Genomic DNA, 23,270 nt, shown 5'->3' with positions numbered 1-23,270 from the left:
ATAAATGCAAAGAGAGTTTGTACGTGTATTTGGACACTTGTACTTTTTCTAATGATCATTATGCCACTGTGCATGACAATGCATGAGTGAATTGGTGTTGCACAGTGGGATGCACTTCATGGGATTGACGTTCCAGCTGCACATGCATGTGGATCCAATCCATGTGAAATGCAGCGTGGCTGTTGGATGCGTAGAGAACACTTCACTGAACCTTACTGGTGTAGATGTAAATGGCATTGCCTAAATGGCAATGGGTCCAGGCACTGCATATCAGCGTGCACAGTACCTGTGACATTTGTTGTGTGCACTCACATGGCTCCTCCACTGGCAATGGGTTATGCATTTGTGTGTCATTCAATTCTCCGGTCATACAGTGACCCACGAATGGGTGGACATCCACTGCATCCATTATGCTGGTAACATGCAACATAGTCATGTTTACTCAGGATACAGGTGAATTTGGGGTGTCCATGCTCTGTTGTACAAAAAGATGCAAACAAGTGATATCCGTGTCGGTCTTTGAGATAAAGTACCTGTGGTGCATGTGTGCATTTGTCCCTTGATGCAACCTTGCCTGTAACCTTTGCAGGGAGGATGACTATCAGCTTGGCATTGCCTGTCCACATGGGGGTATTATTTTGATTTTGCTGGCCACTGACTATACATGGCCACATCTACACATGCAGACTTGAATTTTGGTCGGACAACTTGCAGGGTATCCAACTTGCCCGGTTTCTTGCCACCTTGGCACACAGGTCTTGCATTTGCAACTATGCCACTGTGTCTCCATTTCACACTCCTACCTGCATCATTCACCTACTTGTTTGTCCCATTGAGCGTCACATTTTGCATTTACTACACATTCAAGCCCAGCTATATGTTGCCATGCCTTTTGGCTGTGCTGCCGCAACATCCATTTGTTGCTTGCTCTGTCATTGTAACTACATGATGCTGGCTACATGTGCCTATGCTGTAGCAGACACATGCATGCACATCCAATGCTGATGGCAAGGTCATGACTGCTAGGTATTCAATGGCAAGCTGATGGTGTCTGCTTGTATGGGACATGGCACTTGCATCTCCACATTATGTGGTACAGATTCATTGCATGCCACTGTCAGTGTACGACATGTGCATCCTGTGGCATGTCGGAGTTGCATGGATACCGCTTTACTCACTCATCAGTTTTACACTGCCATCATGTATGTCTATTTGTGTTGTTTGGGGTGCCATGGTGCCGCTTCTAGAGTTGGCATGAATGTGGGACAGGACTATGAGACAAGTTTGGGATTCTGATGTATGTGTCCTTAGACCGTTTGCACTGGATGCATTTCATGTGCGGAATGAATGTATATCTAGATGTAGCCCTAATTTCTGTTGTCTTACTTTTTGTAGGTGAAGCCCCGGCTGAGGGAGAGCCGGTGCCAGAAGGCTCATCAGGGGATGCACAACTAGGCACCAGCAGTGGCCTGGCTTCTGTGCGTGGCGAGAACCCGCAGCTGTTACAGACCATCCCCAGCATGCCTGCACAGGTGTCATCACGGGAAGATGACGATAATGATGTTGCAGCCTTTTTGTGCTAGATGGTGGGTCAGCAACCCCTCAGCAGTCCGAACCCCAGTTTTCTCCTTGAGTACATGGAGGAAACTGAGCCTGAGGAGACTGTGCCGCTGCCCGTGGTGAGCCATGCATCCTCTGACAGCACTGTGCCTGCAACATTGCCCACATTTTCCTGGAGGTAGCAGAAGTGTGTACTGGGAGTGGAATGCATGTGGACCCACAGGCTGTTCCAGTGCATCCACTCAGACAGGGATGCACTGCATCATCCCATTTTCAGTGCCCAAGCAGATGTGGCGGGCGTATACCTGCTTCACGTTTTGACTGGGACAAGGAGGTGATCCATGAAATCATTCAACATTGTGAGGTCATGCAGGAGATTGGCAGAGACATGCATCACCTCTTAGACATCCTTACGTCCAATGCCATGATGTGCACAGAATATCAGCTATTGCGTGGGAAGGTCTCTGCCTTAAGGTTATGCCTGCATGAGGAGATGAAGGTCTCAAGGGGGAGTCTCCTTCTTGAGATGTCACCCCTGAGGACCAACATCAACATCCAGATGGATGCATCAAGGGCTGCTATGCAGCTAGTCATGAGTGAGACAGGCAAGGAAAGTCACCAGTACCTTGTTGCAATTGGTGGCCTGTTGCATGCCTTTGTGTCACGTGTGGCAGCCACACAGGAGGACCAGGCATTGTCCTTGTGTGGCCAGGACCCCATGTATTTATTCATTTATTGTTTGCTTGTTAGGCGCTTTTACAGCAAGTCAATTCTGTTTCAAAGAGCCCACGGGGCAAAGGGAGGGAACATGGGAATGAAACACATTAAAAAACACAAACAATGTTAAATAAAGTGGAGGGAAAAAAGGCAAGGACAAACCTACTATGCCGTGTGGGTATTCAGAATGTGCAAATGCAGCATGGAAGAGAGCAGTTGGGGTAGGTGATGGAGTGTCCATGCTCGTGGGTGAGCCACAGATGAAGTGCAAGATATGGTAAGTGCTACATGGCCTGGAGCCGCGTTGGGTGAAAATGCGAGCCTCCAGGGTGGAGGGTGTACCGAGACAAGTGCTGAAAATAGACAGTAACCGGGGCGATTGGGTGTGGAAGGTCAGGGGCCCCAAGGATGCATAAGGGCGCAGGATAACAATCACAGCAACTGTGAGATTAGCAGAGGAGAGAAGAAGGGAAGGAGGAGGTAAAGAGGAAAGTCCTTAGGAGCTTCCAGAATTTAAGAAAGTCCTGCTCAAGATGCAGAGGGAGGGGAGGCTGTTCCATAGGAGGGAGCCAGCTGAGGAAAGCGATTGACCTCATGCCCTCTGTTCAGCAAAACGCTTTACACACAAAGAGTCGGTGCCAGAGGAACATAGAGGTCTAGAGGGAGAGCATTTAGTAAGAGAGAGTTGAAGATAGTGTAGCCCCCTGGCCTCAGACAGCCTTGTGGATGATGCAGAGGGATTTCAATTTAATCCGTGCAGTGACTGGGAGCCAGTGAAGACTTTTATGGGCAGGATAGATGTGGTCTCTGGGCTTCACATGATGATCCACAGGGTGGGTCTTAGCTGGGATTTTGGCAAGTTATGCTATCTTTTGTTATCCTAAACTGCGTTCCTATGTTGCTTCTCACCTTACTGCGCCCTTCCTCATCACCCCTGCTGACTATGTGAAGGTTGGTGGATATATATATATATATATATATATATATAGTTATGGTTAAGTTGGTGTTTCCATAGGAAGAGCATTTTTTTGGTGGCTTATAACTTCGCTCCCTCTGGACAAATCCTCACCAAACTTTGCAAAAAAAGTATATCTGATTTTTTTTTTGCAAAGTTTGGAGAGGTGTGGTCCAGTGGGGGGCAAAGTTATAGTGGGGGTCCCAAAACTTTTGTTTTTTCCCATAGACATAATGCCTACAGCCCAAACCGCTGGACGGATTTACACCAAATTTGCGGCAGGAGCGGGGGATTGGTGCCGAAAGTGTGCCTTTGCAAATTTGGTGTAAATCCGTCCAGTAGTTTTTTTTTTAAATGACCAAAATGTAAGGCAAAAGAATTTGTGATATCTCGGTTTGCTTCACGGACGGACTTCACGGTTCGCTCCGCGGACAGTGCCCTGATTGGCCGAGCGGCTTGCGCGATGTCCGCGGACATCCAACGTGTTCGCTGATTGGACGGCGTGGTGCGTGATGCGCGTCAGATTTTCTGTGGCGCCTGCCATCTTGCATTCGCGGACGACCGCGGACAGCGCTGTGAAACTTGGATTAAAAATTGTATTTAGTGGAGTGTGTTGGTGTGTAAGAGTGTTTGGGGAGGGTGGGGGTGTATGAGATAGGTTCAATGTTCTGTTTTTTTTATGTGCTAGACACTTTTGTTGTGTTCGATTGTTCTGCGGACAACACGGCTGTTCTGAAATGTTCGTGAATAAACAGAATGGATTTGGTGTCAAGTTGAAAGTGTTCTAAGAAGACTTGTGGGGTCCTGGAATGTTCGCAGGGGGTGTCCTGAAGACGATGTCTGTATTGTTCGTTGTCAAGCTGAAAGTGTTCTAAGAACACTCGCGGTGTCCTGAAATGTTCGTACATAAAGAGAATGGGGGTGTTCTGAGGACGTTGTCCGTATTGTTCGCTGGCAAGTTGAATGTGTTCTAAGAACACTTGCGGTGTCCTGAAATGTTCGAAAATAAACAAAATGGGGGTGTTCTGAGGACGTTCTCCGTATTGTGTGCCTGCTTAGCTGTATCCAATGAGGGAATGGCACAGAGAATGAAGTGGAAATGGTAGAAGGGCTGTCTAAGAGTTATGCGGTCTGCGGACAGGGCGTGCTACATCTGGGGTTTTCCAGCAAATCCAGCATGGAAAGAAGACTGTAGGGATCAGCCAATCAGATATTGAGGTTGTGGATTTGTGTTCAAAGAGACTGTGTGTAGTGAAGATGGCAGAAGTGGAGAAAGTCAGGGTGTTGTTGCTCGGAGATATGTTTGTGCATGGTTTACAACAGTATGCTCAATGCAGGCATGTTGTAAAGAATTTTGATGTCAAAGGAGTGGAGGTCGTGTGGAGCACTGTGCCTGATTGCAATGTACAGGTAATTGTACAAGTTTGTGAAGATATGCGCAGGATCAACAGTCCCCATTTGGTAGTTTTGCACTATGGCGCTTTCCGTTTGTGCTATGTCAGTGCCCCTACTTTGTTGGCAGATTTGGAACACTTGGGTCAAGCAGCAATAAACATCCTTCCAAATGCTAAAGTAGTTTTTTCATGACATTTGTGATGTCATCTTTGATGTCCTGTGTGTTAGTGTTAGCAGTGCACGGTGGCGCGAGTTATGGTTGCTTATGTTACCATAACTGCCGAATTTCAGGGGTTTTTTGGTTTTACTTTGAACCATAACGTCCCTTTAACAAAGTTTTTTTACTGAATATATATATATATATATATATATATATATATATATATATATATATATATATATATATATATATATATATATATATATATATATATATAATTTTTTTTGCTGTCCAAGGTGGATTTATTCTGTTTGTTGGATGGACATTGCCATGTTGCACCATGTGCAGTTGGTTCTCTCAGGATGGAACTTTGAAAGTGATGATGAAGGTTTCATGTTCAGTCTAACATGTTCAGTGCCGTTAACTGGCAAACCGGTCCTATGAGGGACATGATCGGACATTCAGGTAAACATTATTTTGAACCATGATGTGCATTACAAGTGGAGTATGTGCTACAGGGTATATGCACACTAATGGTGATGTATATGTTGTCATTTCAGGTCACTTTGCACAGTCAGCTCACACCAACCCTGCTCACACCCACCCTGTGAATGCAAACAGGACACTCTCCTTTCATCCAATTCCCCATTTCCTCTACTAGACACTGACCCTCCTGACACAAATGAGGAGGCACAGTGTTAGGTGGAGGTGGTGGGGATGCACAGCACAATGGCATGGACTTGAGGTAAGGTAGTACACAACAGGCATTTCCATGGTTGTTGTACTATGCATTCCAATACTGTCCTGATGTGGCACAAGGAGGGTGGTGCATGATTGTGTCATTGTGGTGTTATGTGGGTGATTGTCACAGGCATCAGACAAGGGAGTGGTAATATATCTATTATTGTGGAAGTTGTTTAGGAATCTTCTGCATGCTGGTCAGAGTCTGTCCACTTGCAGTGCTTATGTGCATGTGTTTCTGTTGCTGGCCCGTACACTGCAGTCTTTGTTGATCGGTTTTTGGGTGTCATGTCTTGGGTTCCTTTCATACCATGTCATACCATGTCCTGTCATGACTGTTGCCGAGTAGCCAGCCCATCATGTGATGGGATTTTTTCAGTGACATGCAGCGGCATGCTTTGTGCTTTACACATGTTTGCATGGTCATGATGTGTGAGTTTAGCTGTATTTTTATGGATGGGTGCAGGGCAAAGTCCACCCTGTGTACTGAATCTTTTTTTTTTTTTTTTTATTTGATTGGCTGATTAAATCAACCTTTCAAAGAGAATAACTTTTAGATTACAATACATTTCTTAACATATAACAAATACAATGTATAGCAAATACATTTACTGGTTTACAAATATTTACATCGAAAAAGAAATGAAAGAAAAAATAATCATAATAATAAATAAATAAGAAAGAAAAAAAAAGAAAATTCTTCAAATTTATCAATCCTCTTAATGTCACAGCCTTCAGCCACTGATTGCGTGACCAGTTAACAAACATAAATTGCAAAGAATCATCATAGTCATAAAAGAATTTAAGAACAAGAAATCAACCGAAATAAGAAAAAATCCACATTTAACAACAGGCCACTCATGCTACATGGTTGTATGGCAGAATTGTTTTTATAAACTGTGTAAGTGCAATGTGGATTGCAGTTCGATTACTCGTGATTAAAATGGTCCAGATTTCAGATTCAGAACGATCACAAGTCAATTGCAATAAATTACTAAAATAGCGTTCACGCAATCCATTTAAAGCAGGACAATTTACTACTAAATGTATCAGGGTTTCTGTTTGTTTTTTATTTTGGCAAAATCGACAAAATCGGTGTTCTTTAGAGATTATACCTCGTCTGGCAAGGATTTGATTTGTTAAGTGCAAATTTAGACGTGTTCTTAACATTTCAACGCGGACGAAATTTGATGGACACTTAAAGAGGTAACAAGCCATTTGCTTATACTTTTTTGTTGGAAAAAGATTCAAGTCATAGTCCGCATAGTTAGAGCATAATTGATAAGTTGTAATCCAATCATGCCAATACATTTTTTTCTTTGCTTTATCAGGGTTACTTAACAACAGCTCAATTGAAACGTCAGCTTCCACCAACCATCCCAAAATGCCCTTTACCCACTCCTTGGGGAAGGCATCATGCGATGAGCGCATATAAGTTGCTAACGTTCTCAAAATATTTGGCTTTTCAAAACCAAGTAGACATTTCCGATAAAAATTACACATTTTCCACACCACTACTGAAGACAATGAAATTAGTCCCAACTCGTACCTTAGAAGGCACATCGGAGTGCACTTAGGTAAGGAAAAGATTGCCTTCCAGAATTTACCCTCCAGTAAATCCCAAACGTCCCTTCGCCGTGGCTGGAAGGTTTCTGCTCCATAAGAAACAATCGGGACAACTTTCTGATTATAAAATGTAACTATATGAGTTGTAGTGAATTTGCCAAATCTGTACAAAATTATTCTTGCCTGTGATGTTAACATCAAGATTTTTGCTCTTAATGTGTCAAAATAAATTTGATTTTTCACAGTACCGGAAAAGGGTAGGCCCAGATATTTATAACTGTGGACAAGTTTTAAGGGCGAGTTCTTCAAAACCCATTGATAATTGCCCATTTTTTTGTCTTTTCTCTTTTGGCAGATCACTATTTGTGTTTTGCTGACATTAATTGTGAGATTATTCTTGTCAACATACGTCTCCAGTTTAATTAACAAGTTCTGAAGACCTCGCGGTGTTTGCAATATTAAAACCAGGTCGTCGGCATAAAGCAGCCATATGATTTTTTGCGTGCCTAGTTTAGGAGCGTCTGAGACTGCTTCTTCAAAGGTACTACCGATGTCTAGCAAGAAGAGATTAAATAAAGTAGATGCTAAGATGCACCCTTGCTTAAGGCCCCTTAAAGTGTCAATATTTGCCGAAAGAATACCTTCAATGGAAAACCTAACTTGCATGGATGTATTTGAATGTAACATCTTAATTATTGTTAACACTGATGACGGGCAGCCATAGTTTTGCAACTTTTGGAATAATAGTGCTCTGTCTACCGAGTCAAAAGCTGACCGAAAGTCCACAAAAGCCATATATAATGGTTGATTTAAGTGGGCATATTTAGATTTAATCATGTTCAGCATTATCAAGTTTACAGAGGTCCCTAGTCCCGCCACAAACCCAGTTTGAAAAGGATCTCTTTTAAAGGAGACCGCTGACCATCTGGTTAATTCTTGCAAAATAATGCGGCTGTATAATTTACCAGGCGCATCTAATAATGCAATCGGTCTATAATTCTCAGGTAGAGAGCGGTCACCTTTTTTATGGATCGGTACAATAAGAGAATGTTTCCATGACAGAGGGATTTCCTGGGTGACATTAATGTTAACAAATATCTGATATAAGATCGATGTCCACAAGACTGGATGTTGCTTGAAAGTTTTGTTCGACAGGCCATCAGGTCCAGGAGCTCTAGATAGGCTAATTTTGTTGATGAAATAGAATATGTCGGCTTTGGAAATGTTAATATGAAACGATTGTTGAGGCAATGTGTTGTCTAATTTTACGGAGTTAGGCGGAAGCGCATACATTTTGGAAAAATAGCTAAGCCAGATTGCTTCCGGCACACCCTGCGTTTGTGACAATATTTGGATCGGAGATAAGGTATTAGTTATTACTTTCCAAATTTGCGTCACATTGCTGTTACGAGTCAGCATTAGCATTTGCTCACCATCACGCTGAAACAGTTTACTACGATGCTGTCGCCGCCAGTTTCTATATGTGATCTTAACTTTATTGAGTGCTTCAAACCTCCTACACAAAGGCAATTTTAGTGCCTCCCTTTTTCGAAGTCGATATTCAGTTTTTTTGTTTCTGGTTTCCAGATCGAACATATGTATGTGCTTAGACACCCTGGGCTTGCACATTTTAGTGTTGGAGAAGTGTTGCATAAGGTCATAGTAAGGAACAGAATTTACTTGGGAGCTGTTTCGTAAGTGACAAAAGGCTGTGCGCAAAGAATCATCAAATTTCCCAAGGCTGGTTTCATTCCAATTTAGGCGGTTTAAAGAATTGGATACCGTCATATGCCCCCGGTCAGTTATAGAAGGAATCTTTAAAAGAGAAACACCAACTGCCCATTCAATAGAGAGAATGCAATGGTCACTATTCGAGTTATGCTCAATTTTGAAGGATTTGATTTTAGAGAACAGCCTATCGTCAACATAGATATAATCAATTGAGGCTTTTTTCCACCCCTGCTGCCACGTATAGGCCATTCCACCAGTATCAAATTTGCTTCCATTCAGAATACAAAACCCTCTGGAGAGCATTAAGTTCTCCCACAACCTTTGCCTGATGTTTTCTTGCAATATATTGCCCTGTAAACAGTGTAAATTTAGATCTCCAGCAACAATAGTATGCTTGATATTAGGTGCTAATATGATGAAGTCTAACATAGTGGATATATCAAGTAACAAATTTCGCATCTCAATGCCTTTGGGGTTCCAGTACAAGTTAATAATCGCATACAAGGTCTTTGCTAACGATATAATTGTCAGTTGTGAAAAGGAATTTGGAGCAAATGAGAAAATAATTCTTATTTGTGAGGATAGTTTAGCGGCAGTCAAAAGGCCAGACATAGGCCGACCCATCACACCTTTAATTGCTGGTAGAAAGTGTAAACCATGGTTATCCCATAAAGGGGCAGATAAAAGCCAGGTTTCTTGCAAAAGGATCACATCATACTTTGAGAGAGGGTCTTGTGTATTGTTAATTAAATGACGATAGCCGCGAGTATTCCAAGACACTAGAGTTATGGTCCGAGCTTTATTGACCTTGCATGGAAGTTAGCTTCTGGAATCACAATTACAACAGCATTGGTTCGAGGTGACTACAGCGGTGTTATTCTCAATAAATCTTTCTGCCTTGTTAAGTTCATTAGACGCCGACTTTATCCAGGATTCTACACAAAGAGGGCCATTGGTTGGAGTCAAAGGACCTAATAGTAATATGAATCCAAGATCTAGTAATTGGGCTTTGGCGTCCCATATCAGATTCCTAATAACACGGGACGTCAGCCAGATACAAGCTGTACTCACTACATTATCATTGAAAAACTCCACCTGAGCAATGTCAGCCGATCCAATATCTTGTAGCATAGGAATATCAGAAAACACCTGTAGGATGCTGTGTCTATTAAGTACATACTGAGGAAATGGAGCAGGTCGACAGCCCAACACTAGAGCAATATTGGATTCTTTATCTGTTTTTGTTTTCAGTATGGATTTTATCAGAGGTTTATTAGGGACTAAAATTGAGTTAGTAGGACCAGGTTGTTTTGTTTTAGATCGTAAGGAATTTATTAGCAAAGCAATTTCTGCTTCCTGACTTGGAAGCGGTGAATCCGCTGATGATGTCGTTTTATCATCAGCACATTTAAACGTAACAATACGTTCAGATACCTGAGGGGTAGAAGTTGTTGATACTGCAGATTCAAGTATGGGAGCTTTGAGAGTCGATAAAGTTGTGAAAGCACTCATATAGGCATCAACTTCGTTTCTAATTTCTAATCGTCTTCTTGCTAGCATCTGTTGCTCACAGCCAGCAGAAGGAGACAGTGAAGGTGTAGGAGGTTGAGTCAAGGTGCAACTATTACTGATTTCCCTGATAGCGCCCTGAGGTTTCACACATTCTATATTTATTGTATTAGAGGAAGACTCGGATTTAGACCCAACTGGCTGTTCAGATTGTAATGGTTGGATTTCAGAATGAGCTTGCTGCTTTTCAGCGAGTTCGTAATTTTGAACAGCCTGCACTAGATGATCTAATGGCGCATAGGGTTCAGCTGCAACAAGATTTTTATCAGCACAATCGAGCTTGAGTTTACGCAGCTGATTCAGATGCGCATATTTTTTGGTAATAACACATGAAGTTTTCTGGGCCTATTTTTTCGGTAAAGTAAGCATATTAAAAAATGATTTAGAGCTTGCTGAGGTAGGTATTTCTGTATTTTTAATGTTCTTAGCTTTTTTAGATAGAGCAGACTGCATAATTTTCGTTTTTTTGGTTGGTTCCTTATTGGTCAGACAAGTCTTAGATGGAGGATTTTTTGAAAAATATTTTGAATGGAGCTTGAGGGGGTTCAGTTGGCGTCAGGTCTTCAACATCCTCAATAACTTCTGTAGTTGCCTCTCTAATGATTTGACCAATATAAGGAAGTGAGCACAGGATTCCAGAATTGTCCACAGTGATTGGGGACAAAGGATCAACTCCTTGTTGATCCAAGCTCACATTTGCCACTGAATTATGTGACATTATTAGCGGTACAGGGTTAGGAACAGAGGTTAAATCAACCACAAGGTTAGGAGCTGAAGTTAAATCCACCACCGGAGGACCAACCACAGAGTTAGGAGCTGAAATTAGATCCACCGCCGGCGGAAACATGATGGGCGATAAACACTGATCAACTGTCGACCCTGGGTTCCAAGGATTTGCCTTTAAATTCAAGCCTTGACTAGCCCAGATTATTTCCTGTTTGGCTTGCCAAGCCAGCACTGATAGTAATTGCGTGCTTTGTACATCCAGTTTGGAATTCAATGTGTTAAATAGAGTCGTCAAGGTTTGCATTGTTAGGTTCATAGCACCCAGTGTTAGTTCCAACACTTTAGAGATGTTTGAGCAAGGAGGAATTTGATTCACTGGGGAAAATTTCCGTGGAGTGGGATGAATAAAAGAAGAGGTTAAATTTGATCTAGTGCAACCCCCAGCCGAGAATAGTTTAGGTGAAAAGGACAGACCTCCCAATGTTTGATTTAACAAAAGGTCAGAATCAGGGGGAGACAGATCGATAAGCGCCATTTCCTCTGAACATTTCGTGACCTCAAAGCTATGTTTCGAGGGTGGGTAGTAAGCCACAGAATCATTTCTTAACGCTGTGCTGTCAGAGAGTGAGACATGCACAGTAGAGCCACACACTTCTTGTGTTTGATTGGAGATTTTGGGTCCCTCTTGCTTAACAATTTGAGAGGACTGTGAGATGGATTTAGAATTTACACAGTCCGGGTAAAAAAATCTAATATCTTTCAGGTTTGAAACATTTTTTTGTCTAGATGTGGTAGTGTCACGAGAGGTTACTCGTTTTTTGATTTTGGATACAAGGGGAACCACAGGCCCGGCCCCTGTAGCTCGCGGAGTCGAGACACAGGGGACGGCCTGAACATGTAATTCGCTCGCATGCAATGGTACAGAAACCATTAGGAGTTTTTTCACGCCCGAGTCATTCACACACGTGGTAATAACACCTGTGGTTATATTCGTATTCGGGTTCACACCACTTGTTTTGGCGAACAGTTTAGGCAAGGGCGGCATCCCAGTGCGCAAGTTATAAATGTTACGTTTCATGCCAATGCTTCAATGCAAAGTGAGCAGAGTTGTTATAAACCACCAGAATTACAAGGTTTTTGTAGTCTTGAGAAATATATAGTGCTAGGTGCAGCCACCTAACAATATTGTCACAATAAAATCACTCACTTCTCAGAGAAGCCCCTCGCTTTGCTCGCGCCGCCGCGGCGAAGCGGCAAAGCGGGACTTCACGGGGCTTCACCGGTGCGCGCACGAGTTCTATTTTATAGGCACGCCCACACTAGTCTGACAAAGTGCCTATAAGTAAATAGAAACGACAGTTAACACACGTATAATATAATATATGTATATATATATCCCCAAGTCCATATACAGCAAGTCAATGCGACCACGGTCTTCACCTTGTGGTCAAAAGAGTCCAACGATATCCAAGGAAACAAATCCAAATCCAAATGGAGAACGCAGCAGAGCAGCGGGCAAAGCGGGACTTCACGGGGCTTCACCGGTGCGCGCGCGTGGTGCGCGCACGAGTTCTATTTTATAGGCACGCCCACACTAGTCTGACAAAGTGCCTATAAGTAAATAGAAACGACAGTTAACACACGTATAATATAATATATGTATATATATATCCCCAAGTCCATATACAGCAAGTCAATGCGACCACGGTCTTCACCTTGTGGTCAAAAGAGTCCAACGATATCCAAGGAAACAAATCCAAATCCAAATGGAGAACGCAGCAGAGCAGCGGGCAAAGCGGGACTTCACGGGGCTTCACCGGTGCGCGCGCGCGGTGCGCGCACGAGTTCTATTTTATAGGCACGCCCACACTAGTCTGACAAAGTGCCTATAAGTAAACAGAAACGACAGTTAACACACGTATAATATAATATATGTATATATATATCCCCAAGTCCATATACAGCAAGTCAATGCGACCACGGTCTTCACCTTGTGGTCAAAAGAGTCCAACGATATCCAAGGAAACAAATCCAAATCCAAATGGAGAACGCAGCAGAGCAGCGGGCAAAGCGGGACTTCACGGGGCTTCACCGGTGCGCGTGTACTGAATCACTTAGCCATGCCATGCTGTACACCTACTGTGGGAATGCTCCATGGCCCTACAGTCCACTGCCATGCTAGGGTATTGCCCTCACCCACACACCCACCGTGGGACAAGTCCTCGAGTACCCTATGGCCAGCCCCTGAGAGGGTGCGGTGAAGGCACCTATAGTCCCGTGACCCTGCCGATGAGGTTGAAGCACAGCCAGTGTGATGTGGAGCTGGCACACCCCCGCCAAGTCGGCCACTGAACATGCATTGTCATGCTGTTGCAGAATTCATGCTGCCCCCAGCCAGTCTTGGATGGATGCTGCCTGCAGCTGCAGGTTCTCCCACTGCCCTGGCACCTCCCGGCCACACAGGCCTGTGGCCGCTCAGCCAGTAGAGCAGGTCTGCTTTTAGTGGCATTTTAGTAGTACATGCTCATTATCGGGGTGTCAATCCGTCATTTACAATGGACTTATTGGTGGTTCATGCGTCGTAAATGGATAATGGAAGGGCATCAATATGGGGTGGTGTGCCATGCTCTTAGTTTGACTTTGTTTGATGTCTCATGTCCATGTTGCTTTCTTAGTTGAGATGTGTTGGCAAGTGCCCCTGGTGTCTGTATTTGTGTGCTTGTGTCTGTTACTTTGGGTATGCAATGTGTAATACTAGTGGCACTGCCCATGTTATCAGGTTTTATTGTGAGGTTGTAGATGGAGGATATGTGTGATTTTTACGAGTATGAGGCACACACCACATGTCCACCCTGGTCTGCCATTCCGGTAGTGTTCTATGGCCCAACTGGACTTGCCACGTTTCATCATTGAAGGCAATCAGGGATGTAGCTATGGTGTGATTTTCAAACTGGGTGGTTTTCATGTGAAGTATGTCTGGACCGGCAGATTGGGTATGTGCTGGCCTGTCCCCGGTTGCCTGCTATTGGTATGGGTACTGCCTGTGGATGCAACCCCTCATGCGCCTCTATTGGTATGACACGATGTGTGGCTATATTATGCAAGATGCAACAGGCCAATATGATTTTACATGACACAGCTGGTGCATACAACATTATTGCACCTGAATGGTCCAGGCAGCTGAACGGTGATTTCAGCACTCTGAATGAACACTCAATTGTGCCTCTGGTCGCAATGGGTGCTGTATTGTCGCAGGCCTCTGCTGGTGTGGTGGGATTTCAGATAGGCGTCATCGGGAATGGTGATAGCGGATATGCACTGTCCCCTGTGAATGACAAAAACAGTCTTTTGTTATGGGATGGGATGGTGATTTGTATTGGATGTGACGCCCCCTTCAGTGTGTTTTTGTGTGTGTGCTGGCTGATACTCACCAATGAGCGACTTGTTGGCGAACATTCCTGAGGACAGTGTCTGGTGGATGGTGGAATGACATAGTATCTAGCTGTCGTGGGTGCATACAGGGTAGTTTGCGTTCACATGCATTATGTGACCCTGGCATCACAGATGACATGCACGTTCAGTGAATGCCCATTTTTTCTGTTTCGATATATGTGTTCAATGGCTCATGAGGGCTGTTGTGCAACACGATGTGTGCAATCTTTTGCCGCAAGTACTCGTGGGAAATGGGCAACTGCATAGAATTTTTGTGCCACTCTTTGCCCTGCATACATGTCGCATGGCATGTCTATGTGGCTGCCCAAATGTGCAATGATGCAGCTTAGGACCTGTTTGAGATGGCGTGATTGTGTAGGCTGCGAAATACCCCTGACAATGGCTGTGGTCCGTTGGAATGTGCCAGTCCCCATGAAGTGAAGTGCAATTAGGACTTTCAACAAGGGTGCTATTGGCTGTGAGCATGTGGTTCATGACACCAGGTCATTCTCCCACTCCCTGACTAATTCAAGTAAGCGATATGTGCCATAAACTTCCTCATCAGGCATGCCGAACATTGTTCTGCATGTATGGTAGATTCTGCCCCTCCTCCCCCTTCTTCCATGTAGCAGTAGGCATGTGAGCAATGCAGGGATGAGCATGGTGGCAAGCGTTCACTACGATTGCATGATGGGTTCTTAACATGCGATGGCATGGCACAGTCTCACCTTGTGTCTGGTCCCTCCCACACCCACGTTACGCCTCATTTCTCTGATTTTTTTTTAAACATCTTTATTTATTAACCGAAGGCATACAAAATCATTGTATATCACGTTTTCAGAGAACAGGCCATTATTGTCAAACAGGGTGCTGTATGGAGCCTGCATTCCTGCTCTCCAGGTCTAAAGTCGTTTGCTGGCCTTCAAGTGTTTTCTGGTTTACCTCCCCTCCCAATCCAACTTTTGGGATACAGAGTTCCAGCTGCGTGAGATTCTTCGTAAGCAATTGAGTCCGGGTTGGTTTTCACAGTTCAAATGACATGTGTGTTCCTGAGTAGGCGTGGCTTGAAGAATTGGGCTTCCCTGTCCTTCACCAGGTCGTGAAAGGGCAACCATATTGTCAGGAACCTTAAGTATTTCCCGGTGTTGAGGGCAATATTTTCTCCATGGCCTTCACTCCCCAGATCTTGACCCACCACCAGGCAGACTGCGGACCTGACTCGTTCTTCCAATTCTGTGCAAGGGTCATTCTCGTCGCCGATAATAGGCGAGTGATTAAGGTGGCTCGGGCCATTGACATTGCGTATACTCCTTCTATGGGCACATCCAATAGGATCGTTTTTGGGGACATCGGTAGCTCCACACCTGTAATGTATTTAATATGGCCTCGTATTTCCTTCCAGAACATGATCGCTTTGGGACATGTTCACCACATGTGGTATAAATCACCTCTCGTCTCATTTTCTCCAGCAGTTGGGCGAGTAGGACTTGTTGATTTTATGTATCTGGTATGGGGGCAAACACCATTTGAGGCATAATTTGTATGCTGATTCCTTTATCGCGCTGCATCTGGAGGTTCCGTGTGCCCTTGCCCAGATTTGGGTCCATTCCTGCTTGATTAGGGATTCCTCCATATCTCTTTATATGGGAGCATGTCCTCCAGCTGCTCATTCCTCTGATTTAATGAGAACTTTTACATATTCCGCCCTTCTTGGTCTTTGCACTGGGCAGCCCAGCCTACCTCGCGCAAAACGCGCAGAGATGGCGCACGGAGCAGGGAAACTGCGCAGGGGGCGATCTGTAAATCGGTGTATTTATTTTTGCGCATGGTGCCTTTTTCAGCCACAATTTGCTTATTCGCCATGCAAAACTTTCTGCAAATCAGGCCCAAGTTTTCCTATTTGAACGTTGTTGTTTCATATATGGACACATTGCAATCCCTCCTTAAGTTAAATATCTTTCCTTCTGACTTTATATTTCAAAGTAAGCATGGCCGGCGTTCCTACCGAAAAACACACAATATTTTTTTCTAGAAGTACAGATTAGCACCAGGAAGTCATAGCTTTGGAAACTTGGCATCAAAAATATAAAAGGCATAGAAATACCACCACACCATGGGAAAGAAGAGAGCGTATTTGTAAATTTAAAACAGCACTAACAACGTGCTCTGTGCTTGAGACGTTGCTCAGCGGGTTAATGCAAGACCACCCAAATTTTTTCAAGTTTTCTTGGTTTCAAAAAGATTACTACTCTGTGTATCATTTCCAATAGCTTTTCAAATTTGTTTTCAATCATTTCAGAAAGTTAGGCAGCATTTATATTGTAACAGCCACTATTTCATATTTTAGGGCCTCATTTCAAGTTTGGCGCAGCGGTACAAAAAGTGGCCCTTTTTGGGCGATAATGGAATTACCACAGGTTTTGCTGCTCTGTCAGATCCCAAATTTGGCGTTGAAGTGGAGGATTTGCCTCCAGCATCTGGAGGTAAAGCCTCCCCTTTAAAGCCTAAAATTCTATAAAATACTGCTTGCCGTTATTCCAGCAAAAACCCGGAGGAGTCCTACGGACTTCAAAAATGGGGAGTAAGGCGTGCCTACCACCATTTGTAATCCTGTGCTAAACGCCAAGGACCATGAGGCGTTAACGCTAACCGATTGTGGCAATAATTCCGCCGGATTGCCTTCCAACTCCTCATGAGGCCATTCCTATTTTAATGTGCCCCTTGCATTTTTATTTTAAAATTATGTATGTGTACAATGTAATTAAAGTTAGAATGTTTGTCAAATGAACGCAGCGCAACACAAGTTTGAATCCCGATCCTGCGCTTAGAAACCACTCGCTGGAATTAAGCGCATTATAAAAGAACAAGAAAGAAAGAAAGAAAGAAAGAAAGAAAGAAAGAAAGAAAGAAAGCAAGAAAGAAAGAAAGAAAGAAAGAAAAGATGTAGCCCTTTAACACCTGCCTTTAACAATTTTTCTTACGCTCTCAAGGAAGTTGAATATGAGTTCCCCCCTCCTGTGTTTATTGTTTATGTTGTGTTGTGTTGTGTTATGTTTTGTTTTGTATGTCACGGGGTATTGCAATAGTGCACCTTTTGCCCTTTGCATGGTCTCGTGGCGATTTGGTCCTGCCAGTGAAAAGCTGGTGTTTTCTCGGTGCCAACATGCGTGTGAGTGTGTGGGCTTTGTGTGCAGAGCTGTGGGCACTAGGGTTTTGCTGAGTGTTGCTATTAAACAAGTCCGCGCCCATCACAAGCGAGGGAGTTAGTGTATAAGTAAAACGAGGGACACGGGCGTACAAAAATGGACCGAGTACCGCCTAGTGTTATCCATAATGCATGTGTCTCCAGCATGACACCCAGCTTTCTGTATTTCGGACACCACACTGTTCCAGGCACAGGGCCCGATGCGTGAAATCCACCTGCTGCAGTAAATACTCTCTGTAATAAGCCCTGCTGCTTCTTAGCGGTAGATCTGCGCCCTATTGGAGAGGAGGAGGTGCGGGGGGAGGGCGGGGACTGGAGAAACAAATAGCTTATTTGGAGAGAGAAGGAAAATGTTGGTTTGGTAAGAAATAATTAGCAATGAATAGCTACTCTGTAAACCAAAACGTAGTTTTAGTCTCTAGACTGGCAACATTTGTTAAAACAGGATCCGGCATAAATTGTGTTTCCAATTCAACAGGAACATGCACAAGTTTCCTCAATGGTCTTTTAGCGGCTTCTCAAATACAGGCCGCAGCATAATTTGCCTTTGTGCACTGCAAGAACATTTTTTTGAGGAAACGGAAAGTTCGCTGCTTTGGAATTTCTAAAAGCGGGCTCTTTTCTGTGTGGATTACAAGCAGAGCGTGAACGGCGGTGTGGTCGCCCATCTTGGCATTGTGCGCCTCTAAATGAGTTTCCTTGGGGGGAAAGTAGAAACACTTAAATGCACAGGGGGAGCCGCGCCTCGGTGACAAAACAAATTTGCCACAAATCATTTTACAAAAGAACAGCGGGGCCTGAGCCTAAACTCGGGGAGCTGGCCCCATTCAGCGGCCACTTGTTGGGGAAACCCCGCCCACCTCCTGCCATGTCCAATATCTAATTGGCATTCTGACACTTTGGATAACTCAACATCTGCTGCATGGGCGCTCGCGGGAGGCCCTTTGTCCCCTGAGTTGGAGTTCAAGGGATTTCACTCACTAATACAGCAAATTCCTGCCATTGTGTACACTTTAATGACCAGGCCATAACTCTGCAAGGTGGCAGGAAAGTCTGATTGACTTTCTTTAAAGGCGCCCGCGCTGGTGCTAAGATGCATTTCAATTGAATCCGCGAGCACCACTGTGCCTCTTTAGGGTATTTTCCGAAATGAAACAAAAGGACACTTTCGGAGGCCCGCTCGCTGGAACTACTGTACAATCAAGAAGCGCCACCTTAAGAAAAAAGAGACATGCGCGGACATGTTCAGATGCGCCGCCCTATGTTCCGCTTACAGAGAGAAGATTCAATTCATAAGCTCGACTCTGGACGTCGCAATTGTTACGGAACATGTCTGGGCGTTAACTCATCTACGCACCTGCAGACCCTTCTTCAGACAGAAACCCAGAAATACCTTAGAACAAGTTATTTTTCTTCAAACCACTACCATAGCTCCTACACTTCTAAGAAAAAAAATGATTGCTGCAAATATAACTCTTCTTAAAACCCCTTGATTCAAAAAAGCGGGTGTCTGATCTACACGTTAACAAAGGAAGGGGTGCCATGTTACAACAACCCAGTCTTCAATTAATGGTGCGACTGGATAGACACTATGTTTTAGAACAAAGAATTCTTTTTTTCAATTAAAAAAACATTTAAAAAGTTTCAAAATTCTCTTGAACAATTGCCCAGTGAAAAAACTTCAGTGATGTTGCGTTGCCAATTGAATGCAGCAAAACCCCTGCAATTCGGCAAGTGTTCAAAGCTACACCACCTGAACTTTGAGACCGTACTGTACAACCCGGGAGGATAGATCAGCGGCTTTCATTGGAAGCAAGGCGACACAAAGCAATACTGGTTCGATACCGGGGTCCGAGCTTAAAAACCTCTGGGTATTTAAGCGCGTTATAAATGCGCAACTAAGACAAAAAAAACAACAATTATGCAACTAAAAAAAAAACAATTTCTGTAACAGCACCTCGATGCCAGTGGGCTGCGTGAGCGCTTTAAAAATGCAAAATAAACCCCTAAGCCTACTGATGACAACAGATATGACTTACCTTGTTACATCACCAATGACATCACTGATACAGCGGATCACATACAAGTGTGAGAGAAACACCATTTAAAAAGCGTTTGTTTGCACGTAAATGTGGATTCAAGTGCAAAGCTTCATTGGAGTTTACATTTAAAAATACTCTCCATTTACAGCTTTGGTATTCTTACACATCAGAGTTACTCTGTACTGAATGAGCATTTACCATGAGATACTCTAGTACCTTTATCAATCGGTTATAAAAACTGAGAAAATTATTAACGTAACATCAATAAAAAACACTATCCAGTGTTTATTTTTGTTCTTCGTGTCATAACACAATCACAGCAGCTCCTGTTATTTACCCTCTGATGGGTAAATATACATTCCGTTAAAAGATGTTGTGACTTGTACGATGACTGAAGTGTGAATGTTGTGGAAACCTCTAGAAGTGTTGTGGAAATGATAATTGAGTACAAGTCTGCAATACGCAGAAAAGATTTGAAGTCCAGAGTGACACACCTTTTTAAGCTTGAGAACTACACTGTAGCCCAGCTATGATTTTACGTTTATAGGCATATATACATAGTGTGGCAGCGATCGGCCTTTAAAATCACAAAAAAGAGAGTCTTTCTGAATACATTATTTTCCTGCTCTTTTTCCTCCTGGAATGAATATATTTATCAATTTTGATTGCTTTATTGGTAACACAGGAAACAGTTGTCATGGTGCCACCGTAGTCCCTTTTCTATGTTGGTGGATTAAGTTTACTTTCCTTTTTTCAAGTACATAGTATCTTTCAAATGCTTCAACCACAATACTATTTCAATTCCAAAATGGCATTATACTCTGCATCCATGCAGTGAATGGTGTTTAGAATGTCTTGAAGGTGGAAGGTCCCAATGATTGTTTTTTACATTGATTTGTGCTTGGGAATTAATGCATGGCATATGTACAAGCTATGCACCGCGCCGGACTTGCCAGGACTAGGCAAGGCACTCTCCTGCAGACCTACCAGCTTATTGGATGGAGCATCAGCTCCTTTTAGAAATGGCAGCCGCTCCGCCATTAAAGGCATGGTCTAGTAAAAATGTTTATTGTCCCTACGGGTCGGACATGTTTTTTTAAGCCTAAGTGGCTCGATTTTAGAAAACTTTCCTATGGACCTTACCCGAGTTTTCGTCCATTAAACGCACGCGAAAACAAGCACCAGGGAGCCGCCATTTTCTGATAATCCTATCTTTTCCCCTATCGCCCTGGCTGACCTGCTTTTGCGGCACTAAATCAATTCCCCCGCCCCTGAGCCTGTCATCAGCAGACTCGTACCGCCCATTTCCCAACGCCAAAGCACGTCTCGTGTCAACATTCGCTGCGCTTCAGCTAATGACGTGTCGCCATGGAAATGGCAGGACGCCTCTTTCCTCAATAAGTATAAACAGACCGTTTCACAACACACAGCAGCAGATTTTCGATTCCTTTCCTCTCTCTGTGTTACTTTGAGTATTCTGTGACTCGTTTCAGTGCTCTGGTCAGCTACCTTCGCCGCTTGTAGCCCGTGTGAACAGATACCAGTACCACCGCTATAAATTATTTTAGTTTGTTTAACACACAATGGCTACAATAATTCCCTACATGTACGAGCCCGAGTATACCGAGGAGGAACTACTGGAAAGGGAAGCATGCGAAAACGATTGGGATTCGGACGGCAGTTGGCAGGACGAATCAACAGATGAAGAGCCTGGGCCTAGTCGAATGGACGGCGTCTCCACCTGGTGCACATGCAATCGGTGCGAGCTAATGCCAACTGAGGACGAGAACTGCTGCTGCCGAGAAAACTCGGGATGCCTGGCCTACATTTCGGAAGGCGAGCCACGACCGCAATGCATCACCGAGCTGCCAGACTTCAGGGCAGCCTGCCTCACACGGGCCGTGTTGAGAATAATGATGGTGCTTATGCACGAACTTCGCGCTACTGTTCGTCCTCGTAATCCAAGTAACGAGTAAGTATACTCTGCTTGTCATGCCACTCCTATTTCATGTTCTTCTACTATATCCAAAATTACTTCTACATATCATTGTAACGCATGTAAGTCATTCAATAGTGTGCATTGTCTAGATAGCATTTGTCCGTGCAGAATGCCATTAGTTACAAGAATTGTCATTGACAACAAACATTTATTAAACTTATCTTGGTCATTTAAAAACAGTTTGTTTCATTCCTTTTCACAGGTGGTACAGGCTGGTGGCCTATCGTTCCTTTACATGGTGGCTCCACGGGAGGCTTGGACACCGCGTTCGAAGAGTGATACCCGCCTGTGCCGTTCGTGCCATTAGAGAAACGTTCCCGAGTGACAGCGGTCAGTACAGGGGATTTTCTCTCGCTGTGCTGCAACCTGACCTGTATAATCTTTAAAGTCTTGTATTTTTGTGTCATGAAAATAAGATACAAAATAAAACACCACATATATTTTAACAACGTTTGTTTCGATTTTTTAAATGAATCAAGTGTGTCTCCATTCAAGGATGGACGTCAGACATCTGTGCTCCGAATGGGTGAAGGTCTGGTCGCTGAGAAGCAGGGTGGTCACTATCTATCTAAGCTAACATAACATATTCTCGATAATGCATGCACTAAATAACACTTGTTCAAAGTCTTACAGTAGGTTATGTCTCTATAAAAGTCACACATATATCTATACTAACAATTATCATTGGATTATACAGGCCGTAGGGTCTTGACCACTATAATACACCGGTTGAAGTGTGGGTCTGTGCTCACAAGAATCTCCGGTATGTGGCATTTGTTATTGATAAGCAACGATATACTATCATTGATATAAAGGCAATATACTATATATTGATATAAAGGCGGTTCGCGCCAGTAGATGAGCGCTGGCATGAGGGGCCGTCAGGGGCGCGAAAGGCCAAGGTGCCAAACTACATGTACACTTCAAAAGGTGTCCCACGCCAAGGGGCCATTGTTCACATGGTCTCCTCAGACCCTGTGTCTCCAGGCAGGCCTCCCCTGAGGCAGGCCACCCCCCTGCAATCCACATAAGTGTGTCTCCATTCAGCAGTCTTCCTGTGCCTTATCTGCACGCCCCAGGCCCATCCATCCCACCCCCCTGTATCAAAGGCGGTTCGCGCCGGTGGATGCGCGCTGGCATGGGGGGCTGTCAGGGGCGCGAAAGGCCAAGGTGCCAAACTACATGTACACTTCAAAAAGTGTCCCACGCCAAGGGGCCATCGGTCACATGGCCTCCTCAGACCCCGTGTCTCCAGCCAGGCCTCCCCTTGAAGCAGGCCGCCCCCCTGCAATCCACATAAGTGTGTCTCCATTCAGCAGTCTTCCTGTGCCTTATCTGCACGCACCAGGCCCATCCATCCCACCCCCCTGTATCAAAGGCGGTTCGCGCCGGTGGATGAGCGCTGGCATGGGGGGCTGTCAGGGGCGCGAAAGGCCAAGGTGTCAAACTACATGTACACTTCAAAAGGTGTC

This window comes from Ambystoma mexicanum, chromosome 3p (assembly GCF_040938575.1).
Source record: "Ambystoma mexicanum isolate Mex_15411 chromosome 3p, UKY_AmexF1_1, whole genome shotgun sequence".
NCBI classification, from domain to species: domain Eukaryota; kingdom Metazoa; phylum Chordata; class Amphibia; order Caudata; family Ambystomatidae; genus Ambystoma; species Ambystoma mexicanum.
The sequence above is the reverse complement of the archived record's forward strand: the minus strand, read 5'-3'. Positions refer to the sequence as shown.